The 15,794-nt window shown below is 41.9% G+C and overlaps 1 protein-coding gene across 3 annotated transcripts in view; it reads right to left on the minus strand.

Annotated features, from left to right (window-relative positions):
• Positions 1 to 15,794, minus strand: part of SLC11A2 (solute carrier family 11 member 2) — a 52,548-nt gene that overhangs the window by 34,992 nt on the left and 1,762 nt on the right. Inside the window, exons 2-3 of one of the 3 annotated variants that reach the window (XM_043563912.1) lie at positions 7,794 to 8,236; positions 6,928 to 7,089 (exon numbers count right to left, since the gene is read on the minus strand). The gene's annotated coding sequence lies outside the window, so the exon portion shown is untranslated. Of the gene's footprint in view, positions 1 to 6,927; positions 7,090 to 7,534; positions 8,237 to 15,794 lie in introns of all 3 variants that reach the window. The other 2 variants (XM_043563911.1, XM_043563910.1) reach the window with 2 other exon arrangements.

The following is a 15,794-nucleotide window of genomic DNA, read 5'->3' on the forward strand; positions in this document are numbered from 1 at the left end:
GCTTCCTATTCAGAACAACTGTAGGGTCAGAAGATCTACAAATCTCTTTCCCGGATCCCAGATGAAGATCTCTTTGTTCCAGGGCACGCACAAATGCTAAAAGTCGTATCATTACAATGTGCCCTGCTCCTTGTCCTTGTGCTACCTCAGACAAGTTCCCCAATGAAGAGCTGCCTTAGATTGAGTGGGGCACCGATTTGTCCCCCTTCCCGGGAAAATACGTACACACGAAATCATCCCTGAACTAAAATGTTGGAGGAAGAAGCCCTATTTTGGTTTAGGAGTTCCAAAAACAGGAATGGATTTTACAATGAGACTCTACCATAGCTCCTGTTTTGTTTACTCAACAGGTCCCCTGGTATATACACTCCACTCATGCCTTCCAGGTCCGCGATTCTCACTGACATTAATTGCATTCTTATTATGTATCCGTATCAGACACCACATATAACATGTCACAAACATGAGCCAGGCTTTGAACACAGATCTGTTCTTGAAGAACCAGCGCTCAACTACCATACCATTCTGCCTCTGTTGTGTACACCTAAAACAATTCCCTTTCATTCAACTCCAGCTCAAAAAACGATCTCTTGTAAATTCCCTGAATATCCCACATTACCACAGTAGCCAACTCGTTTCTGGGTAGATGTTAATATGTGTTTGTGTCGCGCGTGCCCTTTATCGAAATAGGAGACTTTTCCTTCCATGCTTTACCTTTGACCCACCCTCCAAGTATTCTTTTTCATGCTTTTGTTTTCCCTGAAACAGCTGCTAGGAATTAACTCCTCCCACCCCTCCCCTTCCTTACATTTAAGCTTCCCTTAAAATATCCCCCTCCGTGATGCATTCCCTGCCTCCTCCAGGCTGCATTAGCCCTCTATTCTGTCTTTGACCCAAGCACTTTTTGCTCTACTCTAGCACTGGCTCATTCTGTATATACCTACTGAGAATCTACCGTGTGCCAGGCATAGATGGGGTGGTACAGATATAAACACAAATAAGATAAGCACAGCCTCTTACAGGGTTATTGTTTTGGCGCATCCCTTCTCCCACTAACTTGTTAGCTTCTCAATACGGGTGATTATCTTATCTTTGTACACCTGCTAACAAAGGCCAGCTATATGGGAGGTGTTTCATAAACGGATTAGCCCACTTTTTAATATGTTATGGCTGACATATTGCCTGACAAGGCAATACAGAATAATGATTAGGATATGTTTATATTAATGTATCTATTTCCAAAGTTGAGTCTTACTACCCTAAAAACATTCCTCCCTCGAATCTGCTAGCCTTGTAAAGCTACTGCTGTGATAAATGTTGGAATGCACAGGCAGGATACCCCTTGAGAATAAAGGACTTATGACCCCAGCTGTTGAAGTGGGCACACTGCTGGCAGATGGCCCTCAGCTGTCACGTCATGCCTCTTTCTTAGGCAGCCCACACGGAATGACTGATTTATGTAGGAGCATAAAGATTCATCCCTCTCACCCCAACCAGGAACAGCTCTGAAGGTCAGCTGAGCTTTCGTCCTGCCTCACAGCCTGACTTCTCCTTCGGTGCAGATTTGCTTCCCTTACCTTCGTGGTGATCTCAAGAACGCTTCCTAATAAACGTAGTGCTTCCAACACAGAGTTGGCTTCCCTTCTTACTTCTTCCTGTTGTAAAACCCAAAATCAAGGTCTCTGAAAAAGTGACCAGCACTTACTCTGCTTCCTGAACACTCCTTTATTTTTCCACCCTTTGTGATCTACCCCGGTAATTACTTTCTTGTTAGCTAAATAATATCATCATTGGCCATCTATGGTCAGAACCCACAGACTCTTGAGCTCTTACCACATTTGAAATGTCATACCACTCCTCTTCCTTCCAACTCTGTGTCTTCGGATTCCATCATACTGTGCTTTCTGGGCAGTTCTATTTGGATCGCGCTTCCTCTACTTTCTTCAACTGCTACTTTTCTTCTTCTTCCTACTCCTTAAATGTTGGCATTCCTTAGGTTCAACCCTTGGTCCTCGAATTCTACACAATCCCTACAACTTCAGTGTAACAATACCGGGACCCACCCAGCATTAGAGACACTATGGGACAGCTTGGAATAACGGAAAGAACAACCTCTTAAGAGTAACACGGACCTGGATTTGAGGTCTAGCCAGCTGGGAAACCATGGGTACGCTCTTAAATCTTTGTGTTGATATGGTATGATAAGTGGGCATGATACTAACCTCTGAAGGATATTCTCTCTATCGTTTGTTCCCCAAATGCACCAATGTTCTTTCTTGCCTCCCCACCTTTTCACATGCTGTGCTCCTGCTGGAACATTCTTGCTCTACACATCTTTCAGCTGGGCCTATTCCTACTCACCACTGAGGTCTCATTTTAAATGCTTCTTCCTCCAAAAGCCTTCCACGAGCCCAAGTATCTGAGTAAGGCATGTTTTCTATGTACTCCTATGATATACTATACTGTATTCTTCCCTTTCCCATAACACTGAATTGCTTTTGTGGTTTGTATTTCTCCTTGAGAGCCAGAACTTTATCATGTTCACCGGTGTGTCCTTGGGGAGGAGTCCCAGGCTGTGATAGCATCCCTTCACAGCCATGGCACCATTTCACCTTCTTGACAATGATTCCCAAAGGCCATTACTCTCTGTACCCTCTTTCCCTGAGCTACACCTGCCTCTTGGACTTTCTCCTCGCATGTCCAGCTAGAAAGTCAGCATTACTATATCCCCAACTATCCTCCTTTCTCTTCAAACCAGGTTGTTCTTACCATTTCCTTATATTCCCAGTTTCTAGGACTTGAAAACTGAAGGTTATCATGGATTCCTCATCTTCCCTTACATAAAATAATGGTAATTATGTAGCCTACCTGCGCAAGGTCAGTTGTCCCCTTCTATTTCAACTGCTACCTTCCTGCTTAGGCCCCCATAGCTCTGACCTCCACAGCCTCAATTTCCTCCTGATCAATCTATTTCTCTTCCCCACTTGGAAACTTCCTATAGCCTACAGAGTAAAGAAGGAAAGAGGAGATCACATCAACTGAGTGCCACTTCATGCCACGTGGAGGATATTTTACACACATTATCACATTAAATACAGAATAGACTTTTCATCTGGCATTCAAGATCCCCCACACCATGGTTCCAGCCCTCCTTCCACTTCATCTTCCACCTCTCCACTACACGAACCCTTCCTTCCAGTTGAATTTCCTATTTTCTTTCCCCAACACACCCCGGGTTTGCCTGACCCTATGCTTTTGGCTCGTTTGTTACCTCCACTCACAGTTCTAGTTTCCATTTTTTCAATGCTTTTTATCAAAAAAAAATTTTTTTTTAATTTTTCAGACAGAGAGAGACAGAGCATGAACGGGGGAGGGGCAGAGAGAGAGGGAGACACAGAATCGGAAACAGGCTCCAGGCTCTGAACCATCAGCCCAGAGCCCGACGCGGGGCTCGAACTCACGGACCGCGAGATCGTGACCTGGCTGAAGTCGGACGTTTAACCGACTGCGCCACCCAGGCGCCCCTCACAATTTGTTTTTAAGTTTGTTTATTTGGGGGAGGGAGAGCACGAGAAGGGGAGGGGCAGAGAGAGGGAGAGGGAAAGAAAGAATCCAAGGAGGCTCCAAGCTGCCAACACAGAGCCTGATGCAGGGCTCGATCCCACAAACCGTGAGATTGTGACCTGAGTCAACATCAAGAGTTGAACATTCAACCAACTGAGTCACCCACGTGTCCCTCTAGTATCCATTTTTCAAGGCTCAACTCAAATACCACCTGCTCCCTTAAAGCCTTTCCTGATTCTCACGGGATATGACTTCTGCTGCTCCAGAATCTTTGTGAGGGCTTTTTTTTTTTTTTTGGCTCAAATTTTTCCTTTTATTAATTATTTGAGCTTATTCTCTAATTTTTGCCAGTAGAGTATGAGCTTCATAAAGATAGCTGTACATACATTATTTTTTTATTGTTCACTGCACCTAGTAATATACTTAGCACATCCTTTAGCACTCAATAAACATTTGTGATCTTGAACTTTAGCTTGGATTTGACTTTACATATATGTGACCTGTACAAGTGTTTTTCAAACTGAGTCTCAATCCATCTTACTGAATGATGAAGTCAATTTAGTGGGTCACAATCTGAATTTTTAAAAAATGAAATAGGTTGGGGTACCTAGGTGGCTCAGTCGGTTGAGTGTCTGACTTTGGCTCAGGTCACGATCTTACGGTTTGTGAGTTCAAGCCCCGCGTCAGGCTCTGTGCTGACAGCTCAGAGCCTGGAGCCTGCTTTGGATTCTGTGTCTCCCTCTCTGTCTGTCCCCCCCGCCCCCCACCTCAAGAATAAGTACACATTAAAAAAAATTTTTTTTAATGAAATAGGAAATATCAAAGAATATTATAAGTACTAAGGTAGGTATTGCTTTGTAAAACTTTAATGATGTGTGTGTGGCTTCTTACCGTAGCAGTCAAAAAAAGGTGGAAAAGCACCACTTTAATACATATGCATTATTTCAGTCAGCTGATTACAAGTTCCTTGATGACAGAAAGCAGATCTGACCAACTCTAACCTTACGATCAGTGAGAGCCAACCCCCTACTCCTGAACCTCACTCATTCCAGAAAGCTGCCCTAGGAATTAAAAAAGGGACTCAAGGCAAACAGCAAGGTCCTATTAAGTGAGCTTCTCCTCTGTTAAGAGAGACAAAAAATAAATAAATTCATGAAGAAATTCTACAAATACTTAAGAAAGCAGATGGAAAACTATAGACCAGGCCTTGGATTTAGCACCAGAAGACCCACATTAGAGTTCTCACTCTGCTGTTCACTGTGTGATGCTGAATGAATTGCTTGATTTCTTGAGCTTCAGTTTTAACCAATTAAAAGAACAACATATACCCCGCCTCACATAACTGTATTAAAATTAAATCTTATATACACACGAGATTATTTTGTAAACTATAAAAATGTTCAAAAGTTTTAGATAAAAACCTTCATGTGTCATTCAGTAAAAAAGTGAAAATTGATGGGGCACAAATTATACAGCTAAATGGGCACGAGGTGTGATTTTCATTTTGTTTTTTGATGGTCAGTGACACCCAGAAACCCATTCAGACTGGTGTGCTCAAAGGGAACTGAATCGTTCACCTAAGTGGGAAATCCAATGGCACATCTAGCTTGAAGCAGGGCTGGATCTGAGGACTCAGATAATATTGCCAAGCTACTGTGCACCTGCCTTTATCTAACTCTCTCTCTCTCTCTCTCTCTAGACTCTGTATCCATCCTAGAATGATTTTATTCTCAAGCAAGTTCTCCTTGCATGGGGGAACAATGGCCACCGTCTGCTCTGGGCCAATGTGATCCTCACAGCTTGGAGTATCTCTTTCCCTATTGTTCCGGCAAAAGTGTTGGGGAGGGCTCTGTCTGATAACCTAGCTTGGGTCACGAACCAAGTCCCAAGCTGAAAACAGTGCCCAGGGGTGCCTGGGACAAAAGCTGACCATTAGAGCTAGGGGGTGTGGTCAGCCCTACTGGAGTCATCTGAACTGAAAAAGAGATTGGTAGGGAGTCTTCTTCAGGGGTCAGAGATGCAGAATGACAGAGATTCAGAATGACCAAGTTTCTAAAGCTGAATAGGATTAGTTTAGAAAGACTTCATGGTTCCTTCTGTTTAGCTTCACCATAGAACAGCAGAGGAATGTTTGTTCCATTTCATTTCATTTATTTAATAAACATAGCACCGAGGATCTACTATGTGCAAGTGCTGTTCAAGGCACTGGAATATTGTAATGATCAAGATATACAAATGTCCTGCTCTCAGAGAACTTACATTCTGTGGGGGAGACCAATAATAAACAAGTCAATAAATATAAGTGAGAAAGTAATAAATTCTATTAAAAAATAAATTTGAGAGGCGCCTGGGTGGCTCAGTCGGTTAAGCGTCTGGCTTCGGCTCAGGTCATGATCTCACGGTCCGTGAGTTCAAGCCCCGCGTCGGGCTCTGTGCTGACAGCTCAGAGCCTGGAGCCTGCTTCGGATTCTGTGTCTCCCTCTCTCTCTGACCCTCCCCTGTTCATGCCCTGTCTCTCTCTGTCTCAAAAATGAATAAACATTAAAAAATAAATTTGAAAGGTAAGGTAAGGAGCAGCAAGAGCCAGAGGTGAGAGGTAAGGATTATTTGACAAAGGATGGTTAGAGAAGACGTCACTGGGTGACTTTGAATCAGAAATCTGACCAGAGTGAGAAAGCAAACCACATGATTAGCACCTGGGAAAGAACTTCCAGGCAGAGGGATCAGCAAGTGAAAAGATCCTGAGACAGAGCCAATAACTTCCCCCTGGAGCAATACATGTACACTTATTAACATATATTTGCATGTGTATGTGATCATGTTAATTATTTTTCTACATTAAATCGATGACTTTTAGGACAGTGATACTAAACTGCAAAACCCTGGGGCGCCTGGGTGGTTCAGTCGGTTAAGCATCCGACTTCGGCTCAGGTCATGATCTCGCGGTTTGTGGGTTCGGGCCCCGCATAGGGCTCTGTGCTGACAGCTTGAAGCCTGAAGCCTGCTTCGGATTCTTGTCTTCCCCCTCTCTGCCCCTCCCCTGCTCATGCTCTGTGTCTCTCTGTCTCTCAATAATAAATAAACGTTAAAAAAAATTTTAACTGCAAAATCCGTAAAGTCTTTCTACTATTGATTCTTCTAAGTAAGATATTTATGAATCTTGTTGAGTGTGCACAGGTGCCTAGACTTGAGGCAGGGACTTCCTTTGCCCAATAGAAACTGAACCCAGCGGAAGCTCACTAAATGGTGCTGGTGGGATAACGAGCCATGCAGCACAGTGAATACCAAGACTGATGGGACAGAGACCCTGGGTGACCCAACTAAAGCTGGGCGGGGAGAATTTCCTTCTAGGGATTTTCTTACCTCTGTCCTTTTGCTCTAATTGCCGTGGACGTGCCAGGTGGCACAAAGTGGCTCCTGAGGGTGGTTCCTGCTGCTGCTGGGTAAAGGTCCCTTATCCAAAGCCAAGGACTAACACAAAGGAAAAATTCCTCTGATCTCAATCCTTAGCAAGGGTTATGTCACCTGAAAGAGAAAAGCTTGGGGTGGGGTACGTGTGTGTGAAGGGTGGAAGGGAGTGAGAGAAGTCAGAAAGCAAGAGACCCACCCTCCCTAATTGATCGGTGACAGTTTCCCTGACCTTGGAACCCCTATAACCCGTCCCTACTTGGCACTGTTTTTCATCCAGTGATGCCCTTATCCTTAAATTGCACTACTTCTGGCATGTTTGATGTTCTTTACTACCCCCAGTAGCTAGATTGGCCTACTTTTAATTGTCAGGTGGATAGGTCCTTTGCTTATCTGTTTATATTCATTTTCATAGAGTATGAATTCTTAGACCATGTTCAGGAAAAGCATATTCTAAATGTAGCTCAGTGTCTACCTTAATTGCTCATTACGAACAGGCACTCATAAAGACTTTTTGGTGATGATTATGACTGCAGTGATTACACTGGAAATCAAAGGCTACCTGTTATAATTTTGGACTGCTGCTCCTCCGGAATGCTAACCTCCTCTTTTACAAGTCTTCTCTCACAAACTGGTTTCTACCGGACTCCACCCAAACCCTTCCCATTTGATGGCCAAGAGACCTATGTTTTAATCTCAGATCCACCAAAAACTTCTGTGTGTCTCTTACATGCCTTAGTTTCACAGTTTTCTAGTGCAAGATGGAAGAAGCTCACAGGACTTGCAAGTAGAAACAAGAGGTAAAATTAAAAAGTAGATACGGTAGATGCGGAAGGGCTTCAAGAGTAGGACGTGAGGAGGCTGTCAGAAGCTTCTCCTTCAGGGCCAGCCCTCTGAGACACTCTTCTTTCTCCCTGTAGACACACTTCTTCTTCCAGGATCCTCAGGCTCCTGGTCTGAAGGAGGAACCGTCCTTGCACGTCATCTTTTGCGGAGTTTCCTCCTGATGGCCCTCTTGACCTCATTTTTGCCGCTTGCTTCTTCCTTACAGGCCTTCAAACCGATACTTTTCTAAGCCTGGAGGTCATTTATATCCTCATTCTGTTCTTGCTAAGAGAAAGACTTGGAGGAGGGGGTAAGACACCTAGAGTGCCAGAAAACAATGACTGGAATGAGAAATGTGCTGGAGTCAAACGGTGAGCCCCGCAAGCTTCAGAAGACAGAAAAAGAACAGGCAAAAATAAACTCCGGGTGAATTAAAGACCTGAAATGGTAAAACAAAATGAAATAAAACCTTCAAAATCATCTGAAAAAATATAAATATCTTTATGATCCTAAGATAGAATTTAAAAAGCCAAATTATGAAAAAGCAGAAGTTATAATAGCCAGTTTTGATAAACCTGACTGTAACAAATCTGTAACAAATACTAAAAACTCATATACAAACATATATGTATATATGTGTATATATATACAATTTTTTTTGTAGGTTCCACACCCAATGTGGGGCTTCAGCTCATGATCCTGAGATGAAGAGTGACATGCTCTACCAACTGAGCCAGCTGGCAGCCCCTCTAAAAGTATTTTAAACAAGGTCAAAATACAAGTAACGGATGGCGAGATAGGGAGAAGGTATCTGCAATGTACATGCATATCAGAAAAAGATTGGTATTTAGCATCTGTAAAGGCTTCCTATAAACCAATAACAATAAAAAAGAAGATAAACAACCCAGTGGGAAGATAGACATAAGGTATGAATAGACAATTACCAGAAGACATTCAAACAATGGTACATATAAAAATCTATTCTACCTCTCCAGTATCCAGGAAAATGCAAAGTAAACTGACAAAGAGTTTCATCGCACATCTACTGGATTAGCAATAATCTAAAAGTCTGACCATTTTAAGTGTTGGTGAGAAACTAGGACTTGCATATCCTGTAAAACTGATACAACCACTTTGGAGAGCAACAGGGCAATATTTACTCAAGTTGAAAATGCATGTATCCTCCGATCCAGAAAGTCTACTGCCTTGGAACAGTGTTTTTCAGTCCACTAGTGGGTCATGAAATCGTTTTAGTTAGTCGTGTCCAGCATTTTACAAAAATGGAATAGAATAGTAAATAGAGTGCAGATAGGGGCGCCTGGGTGGCGCAGTCGGTTAAGCGTCCGACTTCAGCCAGGTCACGATCTCGCGGTCCGTGAGTTCGAGCCCCACGTCGGGCTCTGGGCTGATGGCTCAGAGCCTGGAGCCTGTTTCCGATTCTGTGTCTCCCTCTCTCTCTGCACCCCCCCCCCAGTTCATGCTCTGTCTCTCTCTGTCCCAAAAATAAATAAAACGTTGAAAAAAAAATTAAAAAAAAAATAGAGTGCAGATAGCCTAAGTATTATTTCACTAAACTTTTATTTTGTATATTAAATGAGTCTTGATATAAAATGCATTTTTTTAAATTGTTCATTTATTTTTGAGACAGCATGTGCACACTGTCAGCGCAGAGCCTGATGCAGGCTTGAACTCATGAGCTGTGAGATCACGACGTGAGTCGAAGTTCGAGGCTTAACGGACTAAGTCACCCAGGCGCCTCATAAACTGTATTCTTACTATGAGTTATGGTTAAAAAAAAAAAAACCACTCTGAAAACACTGCTTAAGAGGAACTCTCATACATAAGAACAAGGAAGCCTGTTCAAGGATGTTCCCCTACAAGGCAGTGTTTGTAGTAATGAAACATTGAAAACAACATAAATGTTTATCAGTAACAAACAGAATAACAAATTGGAGTGCATTCATGAGATGGAACACCACACAGCAGCTAAAATTAATGAACTTGGTCTACATGGATGAATTCTGAAAGCAAATTTGAAGGAAATAAAAATAAATGCCACATGAAATCAATTACCGTTGACCTTTGAACAACACAGGGGTTGGGGTATTGATCCCTCACGCGGTCAAAAATCCATGTATATCGGGGTGCCTGGGTGGCTCAGTCAGTTGAGCATCCGACTTCAGCTCAGGTCATGATCTCGCGGTCTGTGAGTTCGAGCCCTTCATCGGGCTCTGTGCTGACAGAGCATGGAGCTTGCTTCGGATTCTGTGTCTCCCTCGCTCTCTGCCCCTCCCCCATTCATGCTCTGTCTCTCTCTCTCTGTCAAAAATAAATAAACATTAAAAAAAATTTTTTTAAATCCCTGTATAACTTTTGACTCCCCCCAAACTTAACTATTGACCAGAAGCCTTACCAATAACATAGTCAATTAATACATATTTTGTATGTTCTATGTATTATATCCTGTATTCTTACAATAAAGTGTGCTAGAGAGAAGAAAATGTTATTTGGAAAATCACAAAGAAGAGAAAATACATTTATAGTCCCGTACTGTATTTATTGAAAAAATCTGCTATAAGTGGGAGTGGACCCACATTGTGTCCCAGTTCACATTATAAATTAATTTACAAATATAGAATTGTGTTAGAAACAATATTTATAAAAGTCCATATGATTTTTCACATAGAAAAATATCCATAGAAACGGGTTTTTGTACACACAGTCGGGGGGGGGGGGGTAGGTAGTCTGTTTGGTTGTCTTTCTTCATAATATTTCAAAAGTACTGGTGATGTTATTTATACCTCAATAAACTGAAAATAACTTTCTGTATTGTATATTTCAAAATAAAATTTTAAAGTAATGCTGTGAGTCTCAAAAAAGAATACACGGGGAAAAGTTAAAGTTTTTTTTTACAATGTACTTGTGTTCCTTTCTCTAAAAAAAATTAAATCCCCAAACCAGCACTACTCCTATGAAAGACCCAACAACATGGTACAAAAGCAACTCAGGACATGATCTTGACCTTAATGGAATGCTGTTCCACTAAAATCAACAATTATCCACATTTTAATTAGCACTTTTTGAGTAAGTTCAAACAGGGGCTGTGCTGTGCAAACCCATGTTGTTCAAGGGTCAACTGTACATGAATATTGATTTATTAAGTAGGCTTCATGTCCAGCATGGAGCCCAACACAGGATTTGAACTCATGACCCTGAGATCAAGACCTGAGCTGAGATCAAGAGTCAGATGCTTAGGGGTGCCTGGGTGGCTCAGCTGGTTAGGCGTCCTACTTCGGCTCAAGTCATGATCTCACGGTTTATGGGTTTGAGCCCCGAGTTGGGCTCTGTATGACAGCGCAGAGACTGGAGTCTGCTACAGATTCTGTGTCTCCCTCTCTTTCTACCCCTCCCCTGCTTGTGCTCTGCCTCTCTCTGTCTCTCTCGAAACTAAATATTTAAAGAATCAGACGCTTAACCAGCTCAGCCACCCAGGTGACCCTGTATATGAATTTTTAAAACATTAAAAAAACTCATATAGTATATATTCATATGCATATATATTCAAATATATGTATGTAATCCATATTGAATATACATATGCTCATATATAATTCATGTAATTTATATTCAATATATAATTATATATATTATAATATATATATTCTAAGTGTTAAAAGTGGACTGATACCAAGGGGATGCCCAGGAAGGGAGGGAAATGGGACTTGGGAAAAAGTAGGTATGATATTATTTATTCATTTTAGGTGGTGGATATGTAAGTGTACGTTATAGTATTCCTTGTTCTCTTCCTTTTAAAATATTAATTTTTTTTTTTTTTAGTAATCCCCACCCAAGATGGGGCTCGAACCCATGACCCAGAGATCAAGAGGCACATGCTCTTTGACAGACAGCCAGGCTTCCCAACCTTTTTAACACATAAGAAAAAAATGCAATTAAGAAGTTTTCATCTTGTTCAGATTCTGAAAGAATATCATAAAATTGTATTAAGCACTGGTTATTAAAACTCTTTCATTCTGGGATATTTTTTTTAGTGCCTTGGGATGAATAACCTGCCAAAGGCAGCCTGTCAAACTTAATGAATTAGTATCTAAGATTGGCAAATCACTGCAGTGAGTATTTCCACTAGCAAAAGAGATTTCTCTTTTCCTGAAATTTCAATCTTTCCTATCTTTGGACATGCTGTTCCTTCTTTTCACAAAGCCCTTCCTTCCGGTGCTTGTCTGCCAGGCAATCTCCAATTTATCTTCCATGATCTAGTTCCAGCGTGACTTCTCTTCATCTGGATGCTCTGTCCCCCACCACCAGATTTTATCAATGATTACTCCTTCCTTTAACTCTCACTGTGCCCTGAACATATTTCTCTGTTACAGCACCTATCACATGATAGCACAGTAACTTTCAAACGCCAATCTTCACTGCTAAACTTTTGAACTTCTTGAGGGAAAGGCCCACCTCTTATTTGCCCTTATTTTTCTAGAACCTAGCAGAATGGCTACAGAGTGGCCCCTCAAATGTTTATAAGATGAACGCCAAATTCTGATGACAAACTACATGATACATGGGTTTGGGGAGCTCAAATCTGATTCCCATTTATTGCACCACAAATCTGGACCGCTTTAAGGTGGCCCTTATTTTAGGGCATTCTATTGGTTCCTCACTAGCTCTTGTCCAGGTCCTTATAATAACTCTTTTGTACCCTTAACCTTCAGTCTCTTCCCACTCTGATCCATCCTGGATGCCACCCCAGACTAATTTTTATAAAACATCATCTTTTCTTGTCATTCTTTTGGGCAAAATGCAGCAGGACTCTCTAATCCTTTCATATCAAATCCAAATCTCTAGTCTTCAGTCATGAGGCCTTCAGAAACCCAGCCTCACTTTAGTACTCCAAACATATCTCCCAATCATTTTATTACGTGAACTATCCTAGGGCTGGAATTACCTGTCTCATCTCTGATTTATTCCGAGCAACAAGAAAAATGGCTGGCCTGGGGGAGAGGCTTAATAATTGTGAGATCATTGAATAAATGAACTAATCCTAATATATAACCATTTGTTTCAGCCCAGCTAGTTTCTTCTGGTTTTGTATATACACCAAATTCCTATCAGCCCATCTTTGTGTCTGCTAGTACCTAATAAACAACACTTAATAAAATGTATTGCAAAATAAGGCAGTGCCTTATTTTCCCAAAGGGAAGAACTAAAAAAATAGTTTTTGGTCAACCTCATATACATGAAATAGTCAACTGTCTACTTTAAGTAGTACTAATTTAGTGAACATACACTATCTAATATTATTTAGCAACACATTTAAAATCACATATGAAATAGAGATAATGCTTTTTCCCTCGAACTTTATAATACAATTTCATTCAAATTATCAGTGCTTTCATCATCATTCAAGCCAATTTTATCATCAGCTGGCCCAATTTACAGATCACACCATCCTCACATAGATCCAAATTATTTGAGGACAGTTGGTTTTTTTAAATTCATGCTATGCTTATATATTCCTGATATCCACAATATAACCTTTCTGCTTGTTAATTTTTTTTTAACATTCATTTATTTTTGAGAGACAGAGTGAGAGCTGGGGAGGGGGCAGAGAGAGAAAGAGAGAGAGAGAGAGAGAGAGAGAGAGAGAGAGAGAGAGGAGATGAATCTGAAGCAGGCTCCAGGCTCTGAACTGTCAGCACAGAGCCCGACACAGGGCTCGAACCCACAACTGCGAGATCATGACCTAAGCTGAAGTCGGACGCTCAACCGACTGAGCCACCCAGGTGCCCCTCTGCTGCTTTTTTTTTTTTTTTTAATTTTTTTTTCAACGTTTATTTATTTTTGGGACAGAGAGAGACAGAGCATGAACGGGGGAGGGGCAGAGAGAGAGGGAGACACAGAATCCGAAACAGGCTCCAGGCTCTGAGCCATCAGCCCAGAGCCTGACGCGGGGCTCGAACTCACAGACCGCGAGATCGTGACCTGGCTGAAGTCGGACGCTTAACCGACTGCGCCACCCAGGCGCCCCCCTCTGCTGCTTTTTAAAAGGCTTACTCCGGGGCGCCTGGGTGGCGCAGTCGGTTAAGCGTCCGACTTCAGCTCAGGTCATGATCTTGCGATCTGTGGGTTTGAGCCCCGCGTTGGGCTCTGTGCTGACGGCTCAGAGCCTGGAGCCTGTTTCAGATTCTATGTCTCCCTCTTCCTCTGACCCTCCCCCGTTCATACTCTCTCTCTCTCTGTCTCAAAAATAAATAAATGTTAAAAAAAAAAATTAAAAAAATAAAAGGCTTACTCCAACAAGATCTAACACTTGAAACTGTGAGGTCCTAAAGCCAGAATAATTCCTTAAATCCATGTTAACGTTTTTCGCCTCCCTTTTAAGTAATTCCATACGGTGATCTCTGTAAACTTGGAGAACCAGCATCGACTAAGGTCATCTCAGGCTGCATCTTCCCCAAACAGTATTTTGATTCAAAACGAAATATATAAAACAGGCACCACGGGCTATAAGAGACTTTGTAAGAACACAAGATACAAGGCAACTTCTTTCCTGCAAAATTATTTTCAGAATAAAATTTAAAAATAAAAAATAAATAAAACACTACCTTACATTCAGGTATATAAAATACTTATTCATGTAACAAATATTTAATGAGCATGTCTTGTGTCCCAGGCACTGTGCGAGGGACTATAAATACAGTGAGCTTAGAATTCCATGGAATTCATGAAATGCATAATGCCACAGCTGATTAATTATGATCATTTTAAGTACTATTAAGGACAAGTATACCTAGCTACAAGACAGATGAGCGACAGAGGAACCTAAATCTGTGGGATTAAAAAATAGTTTTCTCCAACAGTGCTGTTTATGTACAGTGCAGCAGTAATTCACGTGCCCAGTCTGGGTTCAAATCCTGACTCAAATCTTGAGCAGGTTACTTAACCTCCCTTTCCTCATTTATAAAGTGGAGCTGGGGCGCCTGCATGGCTGAGTCGGTTGAGCCTCCGACTTCGGCTCAGGTCAAGATCTCACAATTTCGTGGGTTCGAGCCCGGCGTCGGGCTCTGTGCCGACAGCTCAGAGTCTGGAGCCTGCTTCCGATTCTGTGTCCCTCTTGTGCTCTGCCCCTCCCCCACTCACTCTGTCACTCTCTCTCTCTCAAGAATAAATAAACACACACAAAAAAAATAATAAATAAATAACAAAGTGGAGCTAACAATAGTATCTACCTCATGAAGTTATACTGAGGATTAAATGACATAATACACAGAAAGCATCAAGAACAATGCTGGCACATGATAGCTGCTTAATAAACGCTAGCTATTATTACCATTTCAGCTGGAACTTGAAAGACAAACTGGGGGGCAGGGAAGACACTCCAAGCAAAGAGCAACATGCAAAAGCCCAGAGCATAAGGTTGCTTGGCCTAAAGTAGAACTGAAAGGCCAACGTTTCTTAGCATAGAAAGCTAAGGGGCTGAAAAGATACGATGCGGTATGAGACGAGGCTGGGAAGACAGGATGAAGTCAATAATGCAAAGCCTTGTAGGCCGGGTTAAGGAGTCTGAACTTTATCCTAAGAGTCAGAGGAAACTTGAAAGGTTTTATAAAGGGGAGTGACAAGCTTAGATTTGCAATTTTCAAAGCTTTCTCTGGCTGTGGAATAGAAAACTGGTTGGAAGGAGGCCAAAATAGATGAAAGGGAAACCAGTAAGGAAGCGGATCCAGTTTTCTAGATGAAAGGCGGGTGGTGGCACAGGAGAGAGGAAACTGGATGACTGAAGAAATAGTTAGAAGGCTGAACCAGCAAGACTTATGTGTGTATGTTGTGGTGAGGGGGCATGGAGGGAGAGGCACTAAATAATAAACATGTATTTGAGGAAGGAAGGAAGGAAGGAAGGAAGGAAGGGGGGAGGGGAAGAATTCCTGTGTTCCTGCCATATTGTTTTACCGTTCCCTCGACTCCATCTTTCCAGGCACAAT

This window comes from Prionailurus bengalensis, chromosome B4 (genome assembly GCF_016509475.1).
Source record: "Prionailurus bengalensis isolate Pbe53 chromosome B4, Fcat_Pben_1.1_paternal_pri, whole genome shotgun sequence".
Taxonomy (NCBI): Eukaryota; Metazoa; Chordata; class Mammalia; order Carnivora; family Felidae; genus Prionailurus; species Prionailurus bengalensis.